The sequence below is a fragment of the Calonectris borealis genome, chromosome 18, assembly GCF_964195595.1.
Source record: "Calonectris borealis chromosome 18, bCalBor7.hap1.2, whole genome shotgun sequence".
Taxonomy (NCBI): Eukaryota; Metazoa; Chordata; class Aves; order Procellariiformes; family Procellariidae; genus Calonectris; species Calonectris borealis.
The window spans coordinates 15,529,881-15,540,000 of record NC_134329.1 but is presented as its reverse complement, the minus strand read 5'-3'; positions in this window follow the sequence as shown (position 1 = coordinate 15,540,000).

The window sequence follows — 10,120 nt, the reverse complement described above, 5'->3', positions numbered from 1 at the left end:
ACAACAAAACTTGTCTTTTCCTTTAAAGATCATTCTGTTGTGTTGCTAACACAGTGTGAGTCTAAACTAGTGCAGAAAACAATGCTGAGACAAATTGTTCTTCTGCCTTCGCCTTCCTAAAACAAATAACATGGTTTGGTTGAAACTGGTTGTTTCCCTGAGCTGGATTGGTAGTACTGATGTGTTTCTTTCACCTGAGTTTTGGCAACAGTTGATTGGGCTTTAAACCAAGGTTGGTAGCAATGTCTTACAAGTAACTTGAAAGCTAAATTTTCTGCTGCTTTGATCAGTTTATTTTCACATAGGTGCATTAATTTAGTCTGGTTTTGTGTATGTTTTTTTTGTGCTGAGCGGAAAAGTTCGCCTTTAAGAAGAATCTTTTTCCTAGTACAAGCTGCTATATGAGCATCCCATAAAGGAATTCTTCCTTGCATGTGTCCTGTAACACTTCCAATCATCTCTGCGAGTGGCCAAAATCGGGAAACACTTTAAGCTGGGGACTTGCGCTGGGAGAATATGAATGACTTTTTCAGTAGTGTTTTCAGACAACACCCAGGTCATAACACTCTGGAAACAGCTGTAGTGACTTTTAGCCTTCATTGCCCTCTGGCCTGTTTGTAACTGTCCTTGTGGTGCCAATACTGCCTTTCCAGCAAAGAGGGCAACAAAACAAAAGACTGGTACCTCTTTCTGATTTAGAGCTCAGTCGGCTGCCTGACAAATAATGTGAAGTTAAACTTGGAAGAATTTTATGCTTGAAAGGAAGGCTTAATATGATAACCTGTTTAACAGACTTAGTGGGACTTAATGATGAGCCAAACTATAGCCACTTTATATAGCTAGTTATTGAATAATTGTAGGAATGCTGAAACATAAGGCATGTTAGTTACACCAAGGCTCTAGCACTGACCCTAAATCTTCCTAGGTTACAGATTTGAGTGTACCAGGCAAATACTTTCAGTTGGGTTGTGTGGGTAGTTCTCTTCTAGTTCACAAAGTGAACAGATTGTTTAATGAGTGAATGACAATTCCCCAAAATTCTAGTGTTCTACAACCTGCATCACTGAAATGGGCCAATGTTCGTAGGAGGGCACTAGTTCAGTATAGGAATAGGTTGTTTGATTTTTATTTTATTTTGTGTAGTCGTAGTTGATAATCTGTTTTGCTGTGACCCTGGAATTCTGTGATTAAAAGAATCAGATTCCTATATTTCTACTGCTTGCTTGAGGGGGAAAAATGAGAATATGAGGACAAATTTCCCCAAAAAATGTTATAAACAGAACTTCATACTTTATAGAACGTTAACAAAAGTTTTAATGTTTGATCCACTATCTCTGAAGTCATGGTTTTAATATATTTAATGCAAGCGTTCAATGAATTTCATCAATATAGTTCCAGGTTACTAGGAGGCAGTGAGTTTGGTTTACTCTCAGTTGCCTATTTCCATGTTGGCACTTTATTAATAAAGGACTGCCAAGGGCAGCTAAAACAAAAACTCTTTGAGTGTAAAGTAGACTACCATAAACAAGAAGCTCCTAAGGTTGTGATCAATAACATGTAAGAAGAAAACTTTAACCAGTGTCCTTCCTGTTATGATTGTCTAAGCGGCAAAATCACTGATCATACTCTGAAGCATCAGGATCTTTCTTGATACAGCTGTTTAAGTCTTCTGTACAAAGTGTTAAGCTGAAGATAGCAGATTGAGTGGCTAATATAAATTGTTCTTGTTTGCTTTGAACTTCTTTTTCAGGTAAGAGTGAGCTTGCATGAGCCAGTACCACAGTTTGATTTTCTAGTCATAATACTAATTCCTATTGCTGCTACTTTATAAACTTTTCACTACACAAAACCAGTGATAACTCGCTGATGACTTTTTCGCATCTTGGTGACTTTTGAAAATAGTGCTGGAGGGAAGCAATGTGTGCTTTGCTTATGCTGAGAATATAAAAGAATGTTAACTTTCTTGTCAGGCTTTTTCAATGGATTAAGTCATAAAAAAATTTTTAAATTTCCAGATCTCAGGTTGGGTTTGCAGGGCGAGTATTTAGGGAAAGAGCTCAAGCCAAAGAGGTTGGTTCCATTTATAAATAAAAAGGTGGGTCATACTGAAAACAAGAAATCTCTACTTGCATTTTTTTGGTATTATTTATTTGCCTTTGATTCTGGATCTAGGTTTAGGTCTGGATGTTTTATTTTACTTGAATACCTAAACTGATGTCTAGTTATAAAACTCATTTCAAACTATAACAGATGAGTACAGTAATTCTTCAAAGATTACGTGTAAAAGAGCTGTTTGGGACGATCAGCTGCCAGTCAGAAGTGCAGAAGTTGTTGCCAGGTTTGTGAGGCTTAAACCAGATGGAAGAGAGCAGTTCTTAGCTCGCTAGCTGAACAAGTCTGATATAGCTTAAAAAAAATCTTTGTTATGGAGATCGAGTGGTTACTGCATGATTCTTTTCTTTCGGTTGCGAGTAGGCTGCGTAGCATCTGAGAAAACAGGGTAGTTCCAGGCTTGAATGAAACCCCGATGGGAGAGAGAACGATGAGGATTGCTCTTGTGGTACCAGTTTCAGCCACACGGTGGGGCACACCGTCTACTTAGCTGCTGGGCTCGGTGAGACTCTGTTAAGTTGAAATACACCTGTTGGGGCTGCACGAGTGTCGTGTATTCAAGAGGGAAGCAATGTGGATGCTTTTAGGCTTATTAACAGTAGCAAATGGCTATAATGCATGTGCAGTAGCAGATGCTAGTTGATAAAAACTTAGAGCAGATAAGAGTTGGGTTTTTTGTACAGTATTTCTATTTGTTGCAAAATAAGATAAATATAATTGGACTTTTCTAGGGTTATTTTTTTATTTAAGTTAAATCCACTAAGTGTGAAATAGAGCAAGACAGTGAATTGCAGGAGGATTTTTGTCATCCTAGTGCTGTTAGCACAGCAAAGCTTAGGCATTGCCATCAGGTACTTTCTCATTTTTTCCTACTATTCAGCAAATTTAGGTTAAAAAAAAAAAAAGTCGGAGGTTTCTACATGGAACCAGTCAACATCTTGATGATTGACATTGAATTAAAGTATAACCTTACCTGGAAAAAAAAAAAACAAACCTTGCATTAAGTGCTGATCATCTAACCTTGATGCAAGACAAAAATCTGGTGAGGAATATGCCATAGTCAAATCTAGCACAGTACTGTGTCATGTAATTCATGGTTTGATCTTGTAGTCAAGCTACAGTATGAATAGCGAGATGAACAGAAAGCTTGAAGAATCAGTGTCCTGAGTATTATAGTTCCTCTTTTCCTGTAAAGAGACTAAATAAGGGAGAAAGATGTTCCTCCACTTAGACTTTCAGATTTGAAATTAGGATGGCTGGAAGAACTGCTCTATGACAGTTTTCTCTAGTTATGCTGGAGAATGTAATCTTTAAAAAGTTCCTCAAATGCACTCTGCATATTTTGTAGGTGATAAACTGCATCTGTGCTGTCCAGCTGAGGTCCCTGGTTCAGAGTGTGGAATAAGCAATTGACTGACTCTCTACTCTCTACAGGCAAATTCCTAGCTGACGTAGTACTTGTGGAACTGATGGCAGCTATTGCACAGGAGAAGCCTGGGCAGTGTGGCACAAAACCAAAGTGGCATCTTCAGAAGCATAGCCTAGATTGTCGATAAGATAAAGCAACAGGCAAAATGTTGCTTGTGAGACGGCACATCTGTTGTAAAGGGCTGAACCTGTGAGAACGAATATGAGGGAGCTGAAAAGCAGGAAGAAGAAAGCATGCACACAAGTTGGGCCACCAGAAAAGGTATGGAGAATAGATGAAGACAGAAATAAATTATGATTAGAGAACAAAATGCTTATATGCTAATAATGTGATAATGATTAATGCAACATTCCAAAGCATAAGTAACTAGTAGCAATTATACTTAATGGAAGTCTGCTATTAGATATCAAACCAAATAGAAGAAAGCAGTAGGGGGAAAGAAAGATGCAGATTGGAGAGGGAAGGGAAATGCCAAAACTCTCCTGGCAACTGAGAACTTCATGGGATGGTTCTCCACCTCAGAGAATTTAAGACCAGCTTGGTATCCAACAAATTGCAAGAACTCCTATACTACCCATACTTGAGAGACGCTGATCATGCACCCATGCTTTGCTGGAAAGCATTTTAGGTAGTGCTGACAGGATACCATAGCAAAAAGCTTTAAAGAGAAGAAATGGACCTAACAAAATAATTGAGTTTGTTCCGTCACTAATCTTCGTTGTGCACAGGTCAGTTGACTTTGCTAGAACTTCTGTGATTTAGATGGAAGCTGCCTGAGAAAATCTACCTTAATACCTTGCAACTTGTCAGGTAGAGTGTTTTGCCACTTTCTTGTAGGTGAATAACTTGGATTTTTCCAGATCAGGTGTTACTTCAGTAAGCAGCAGGGACCTTTAGTAGGATGTAAAGGATAAACATGATTTAGGCATGTAACATATTCTGTGTTGCAGTTTGAAAGACTTATACCCTGGGGCAAGCGTTTTTCTATTACCTGTTTTATTACTCCTTTCAGTTATTTCAGCTGACTACTTCTGCAAGTGCTCTGGTTATAGGCTTTTAAACAGGTAGGTGCTGTCTTTTTGATATGTGTGTATACAGTGCCTTGTATGACTAAGACTATTTCCTGACCTGGAAGCTTCAGTACAACACATGTGAAACAATACTTTTATTTTTCATGTAAATATTATATATCAGCCTTGTGGAATAAATGCAAATGAAAACCTATAGGTATAAAACCTTCTCTTCTGCCTTTGTAAAATTGATAGAAGCAAATAGTGCTATCTGCTTGGGTTAATTATGCTTTCAAAATTTGTTTGTGTTTCAGTTGCTGTTGACCTCTGAGTGGATGCTTACTACTAGTGGTTTACCCCTAGCAGAGGACTAATGCTTTTATCCCCTCTGAGCAATGGATAAATCCTACTTTTAAATACATGGCAGATATCCCTGGCTATTTAAAACCTGATATGTTAAGTTTTGTAATGCCATTTTCACAGGTACTGGCTTGACTACAGAACTGTTTCTTACTTATTTAATTCTCCAGATGTGAATCTTGATGTGGTAGGGATTCCCTGATGATTCTATCTCCTACTCTTTACCCCAGCTGACTTCGCATGTGCTAAAAAAGGCTTAGAGCCCAAGAGAAAGAAGGGAAACACTTAATCTCTTGAAAAATCAGTATTTCTAACGAATTAAAAAGGATCTGAAGAAGGTCATATCAGTTGTCTCTAGCTACAAGTGGCATCTGAAAATGACAGTTATTTAAGGAGCCTATGAAAACCACTAAGAGATTGACAAATCCTCTAGAAAAAGAAAAGGGATTTTTTGATCTCCATATCATATCCGTTTTCATAGTCAAAATCACATTTTGAATGGTTGATTTTATTTTAGTTTGCTTTTCTGCAGTATGTGTTAAGAACAGTGGCAGATACAAATGGGATTTTTTTCTTTTGTTTATTGTTTTGAAAAATATTTTTTTAGCCAGTTCCATGATTCCAGGGTGTGTCTTGTGATTTTAGGATCTTTGGGATGGCTGTTGCAGCCAACAGATGTGGTTTCTCCAGTCAGATTATTAAGCATTACAGCAGGGTGAGGAACAAACCAAGAGGAGTCACAGTGGTCAAGAGAGTGCATGGAAGAGAATTTATGCCAGCGTTTGGTTTATGTACTGACCCTCTTCTATCAATGGAGAGCTAAAACTCCAAGACTCAGTACCTGAAATTGTGGGGCTTAGTCTGGATCTTAGTTCTGGAAGTCAGTTCTCATGCTTTTTAATTAATTAATGGATTGCATTTCAGATTTGATGACTCTTCAGATCTAAATAAGACCGTGGATTTGGAAGTTACTGCCAACATCTTAGCCAGCTCTCTGATTTCTGTCCCCACCCTCTCATTGCTTTTGCCACTTAGATCTAAAGTAAGAAACTATAAAAGACAAGAACTGTGTTATTCCCCATAGAATGGAAAGTCTTTAATATGTACATCTGTAATAGGCTCAGATGTTCTTACTGAGAAGTAATTTGCAGATTGGCTTCTGGGTATATTTTCCATTTGTGCTAGTAAACTTGTTTCACAAAGCAGTTGAATGAAACTTTCATGGAGTTGCTTTTACCCAGAAGAGCAAGAGAGAATTAAGTAAGACTATAAGTGAAAAATTGGCACAAATTCCAAAGGCAAAACTTTATCATGGTGAAATACTTCTGTAATTAAGAAAATCTGACTACCTGAACGATACCAAAAAATGCAGTTATAGGCAGTAGCTTTTTGGCAAATAAGATTTGGCTTAATCACATATAAAAGGATTTGTATAATGTTTTATTTATACAATTATCCAATTTTATGTAAGCTTGACATTAAGGCTCAGATAATCAGATTTAATTAAATTAAATCTTTGGGATTTGCACAAACTATTTTGCAAAAATCAAATGTTTTCTTCAGTGGATGGAGCAAGATGTTCAAGGCACTACCACGATACAAAAATAGTCTAAGAACAGGATGATACAGTAAATAAACAATAAAAAGAGTAATCCAATAACTATTAGTTAGTAAGTGGGACCTGATCCAAAGAAAACTTAAATGTATAATTTATTGTCTGATGTTACTCACCTGCTTACTTGTTCTTTGAGTCATCAGGCTCTTAAAGTTTTCAGAAAGAATATATAAATTAAATCAGCTTAACATTACATATATAGCATGATAAAAGTATTTTCATCTGATTAGACCTAAATCTTATTGCCAAAAAGCTGTATTTGTTTTCTGGCATCAACCAGCAACTTCTCATTTTCTTAATTAGAAAAATATTTTTCCATGATAGCATTAGCCTTGTTTGAATTAGCTCCAGGATTTTTGTTTGTTTGCTTTTTCTTCAATCTGAACTGTTCAGTTTGTCCTTTTCAGTATAATCAACTCAAAGAAAATTTCATGCAATATTTTCATGAGTGTGGTCTACTTTCTGACTAATTGCGCCAAAATATCTTTTACTACTTGATGTGTCCTTGGGACCAGAGTCATGCAATGGCCACTGCCACCCTTTGATTGTCTTTTATTAGATGACATTGTGCAAATAAGAACTGTAATGCCTGAAATTCTTCTACCTATGAAGCTTCTTTCGTAGCTTTTGTGGTTCTTTGCTGATGTGAGCAGCATTGAGTCGCTCATCAGCAGCTGTCTTTGTGCAGGTGGATTCCTACTGGAGTGGGGGGCCCAGTTAAGAGCTGGTGAAGTAGCTTGTTGCATTACATCTGATAGCTGCTCATTCAGCATTGTGTTTGTGCTATTGAAGGTCACAATTCTGAGAAGCGGCACTTTATCAAGAATCAACCTACTGTTAATCACAGTAATGCAGATACTAGTAAAACCTGTATGTATTTATAACTGTTTCTCATGCTAGTAAAACTTCTATGTCCCTCCCATACCATGCATTCTTTTAAAGGCAGTACTAGCTTGTATAGCCCGTGCAAAATCATTATGCATAATCCTTTCCCATAAGGTCTAGAAAGTCTTGCTTTTATTCTTTTTTTTATTAAAATTGTTCTTTATAATGCCTCAAGGGTTTTTGTTTGGATTTTTTTTTGCTATGTATTGGAAATTCAAATTTATTGTGTTTCAGGATTTGCACTAAGAATCTTAGTATTGATACTAGCCAAAGTATTGTTTGACTATGAGGAAAAAATGAAAAAGGAGAGTATACAAATACATCAATGATCTCAGAAGTCACAGAATCGTGGCAAAATACAGTTGGAATGAACCAAAAGAACTAATTTGCTTATCCTCATGCTGCAAGGTAAGACCGACTGTTTTCATAGTATTTCTGTCAAGTGTTTGTCCAGCCTGTCCTTCAAGACATCCAATAATGGAGATTGCACAGTGCTTTCTGTCCTTCATTCCTGCAGTGTTCTACACTAATACCAAGCTACTTACTACTTCTTACTCCTCTGCAATGAGTCTGAAAACCAAATTTGATTCTTTTCACATGACCAAATCCCTTTGTACTTCCTGGCTTGTCACTCTTGACTCCTGTTCTGCTGGTGATCCCCCCCCAAGCACACCGAATTTTAATTTTTTTTTTTTTCCTCAAGAATGACCTGCTTAGCCATCTGTTTCTTAACCTGCATTTATGTAGTGAGTTATTTGTGTGTAAATACAGAACACACATCCATTCATGTTTATTATTTTGACAGTTGTTGTACCCAAGTTTGAGACCCAGAAGAGACTGTTATTGGTCTAGGTAGTGTATGAACCTTAGAAATGGCTGGCTTTTTCCAGGGAACTTCAGGCCTGTGAGTTAATTTCTGATTTTAAAAAAACCCCACAAAATAACAAAAAAAACCCCAACCCAACATCTTTCTAATAGATGACTTAAAAAAGGTAGATATGAAATCAAATTGAATTTTGTTTTAGTTGTAAACGCAAAAATAAATATTTGAGTTTTGTAGCTCAATAATATATTGAGTATTGCACAAAGAGCAATAGAAACGAAGCTGTAGCAAGCTTTGGCATAATGTAGCAACCAAAACTGATTGGATCCTTGGCCTGTGCCACCCACAGGATTTTTGTTTCTGCTACTTTAAGGGCTACAGCCACACTTTTGTTGTTATGAAAACATATCCTTAATGTCAACTGTACAACACACTTTTCTTTTTCTAATAAAAATGCCATTTCACACATGATTTATTCATTTCAAAGTTTCAATGTAAAGAGAAGCAAGTAATGCTGCTGGCCAAATTTTGCAGTCCTAAAGAAAACTCACAAACAGAAAAAAACCCTTCTGTTAAATTGGCTAGCTGGTTGGTTGAGAAAGTACTAAAAGAAAAGGGAACAAATATTTCAATGTGGGGTTTTTCTTATGTTCTGAGAAAATGGGTACAATGTACTTCAAACTGCACTCATAAGCATCCACAGTTCAGTGGATGTTTACCATTGAAAAGAATGTTACAGGGACTGTAGCAAATGCTATCTATGGAGAGCTTAGTACAGTAACATGCGATGATGTCGCATCCTCAAGAATAAACATTAACAAACAGTTTTCAAAATAAGAACAGAAAAACCCTCAGTTGTGTATTTCGGTTTTGCTCAGAATTGCAGAGTCGCTATGAAAGCATAGGAGGCTGTGCATGTTTTCAGTTTAAATAAAACTTATAGACTAGATTTTCACTGGTAGTTAAGTATAGCCCTGATGTGCATTATGTAAGGGATAACAACGAAAAGGGGGGTGTCGTTGTTAAATGCCTGAGAACAGACGCCGGGTAATTCTTCCAGCACACAAGAAGGGTGCTGTAGTATGTTACCACAGCTGTACGTGCACTCCATCCCATGAGGAAAAGAGAGAATTTGTGTGCTGGAAACCTTAAGAAAGCAGAACTCCAGCCTTTTCTGCCTCATCCCCATCCAATACATCAATACAGATTAATACAATGATAATACTATTTAAAATAATCAATTGTTGCTTTTTTTAAGCAACAGCTGGCAATTTAAGCAACGATCTTCTGTCTTTGAGTGAGATTTATATTTTCCTGCTTTTCTCCAGAACCATGGGGGCCACAGTGTTATATTTTTTAAAGTGAATCTTCCATAGTTACTTTGCCAATTAGTATTGCCTATCATGATTTTATTGTAATAGCCCAAGGAAGAACACATTGTAATACACCAAGGGAAGGAAACATATTATTCAATCTCTTTGAAGGTGTTTAGCTGGCAAATGATCCCTCGCTGCCCTGGTATGAAGATGTTACTAAGAATTTGTTTTGGGCAGCTTGGAACAATGGCTATCTCTTAGATGGTGTAAACGGAGAAAATTGTCCTTTTGAGAAAGAAGAGGAGTTAGGTGCTGAAATTGAAAGAAGCTGCTTCAATAGCAGTAGTTGTTTTAAATAAACAAAACGTGTGAGAATACAACAAATCTGCTGGAACTACTAATCAAAATATTAATCAATATGCAGTATTTTATTCAGGATAACCGGTTCACCTAGATGAACAGTTCTCTTCAAATCATGTAATTTTTGCCTCTGTTTTAAACTTTCGTTTACAATAGAGAGATAAATCACCTACACTACAAAAATGAGAGCTAGTTAACTAAGTGCTAAAA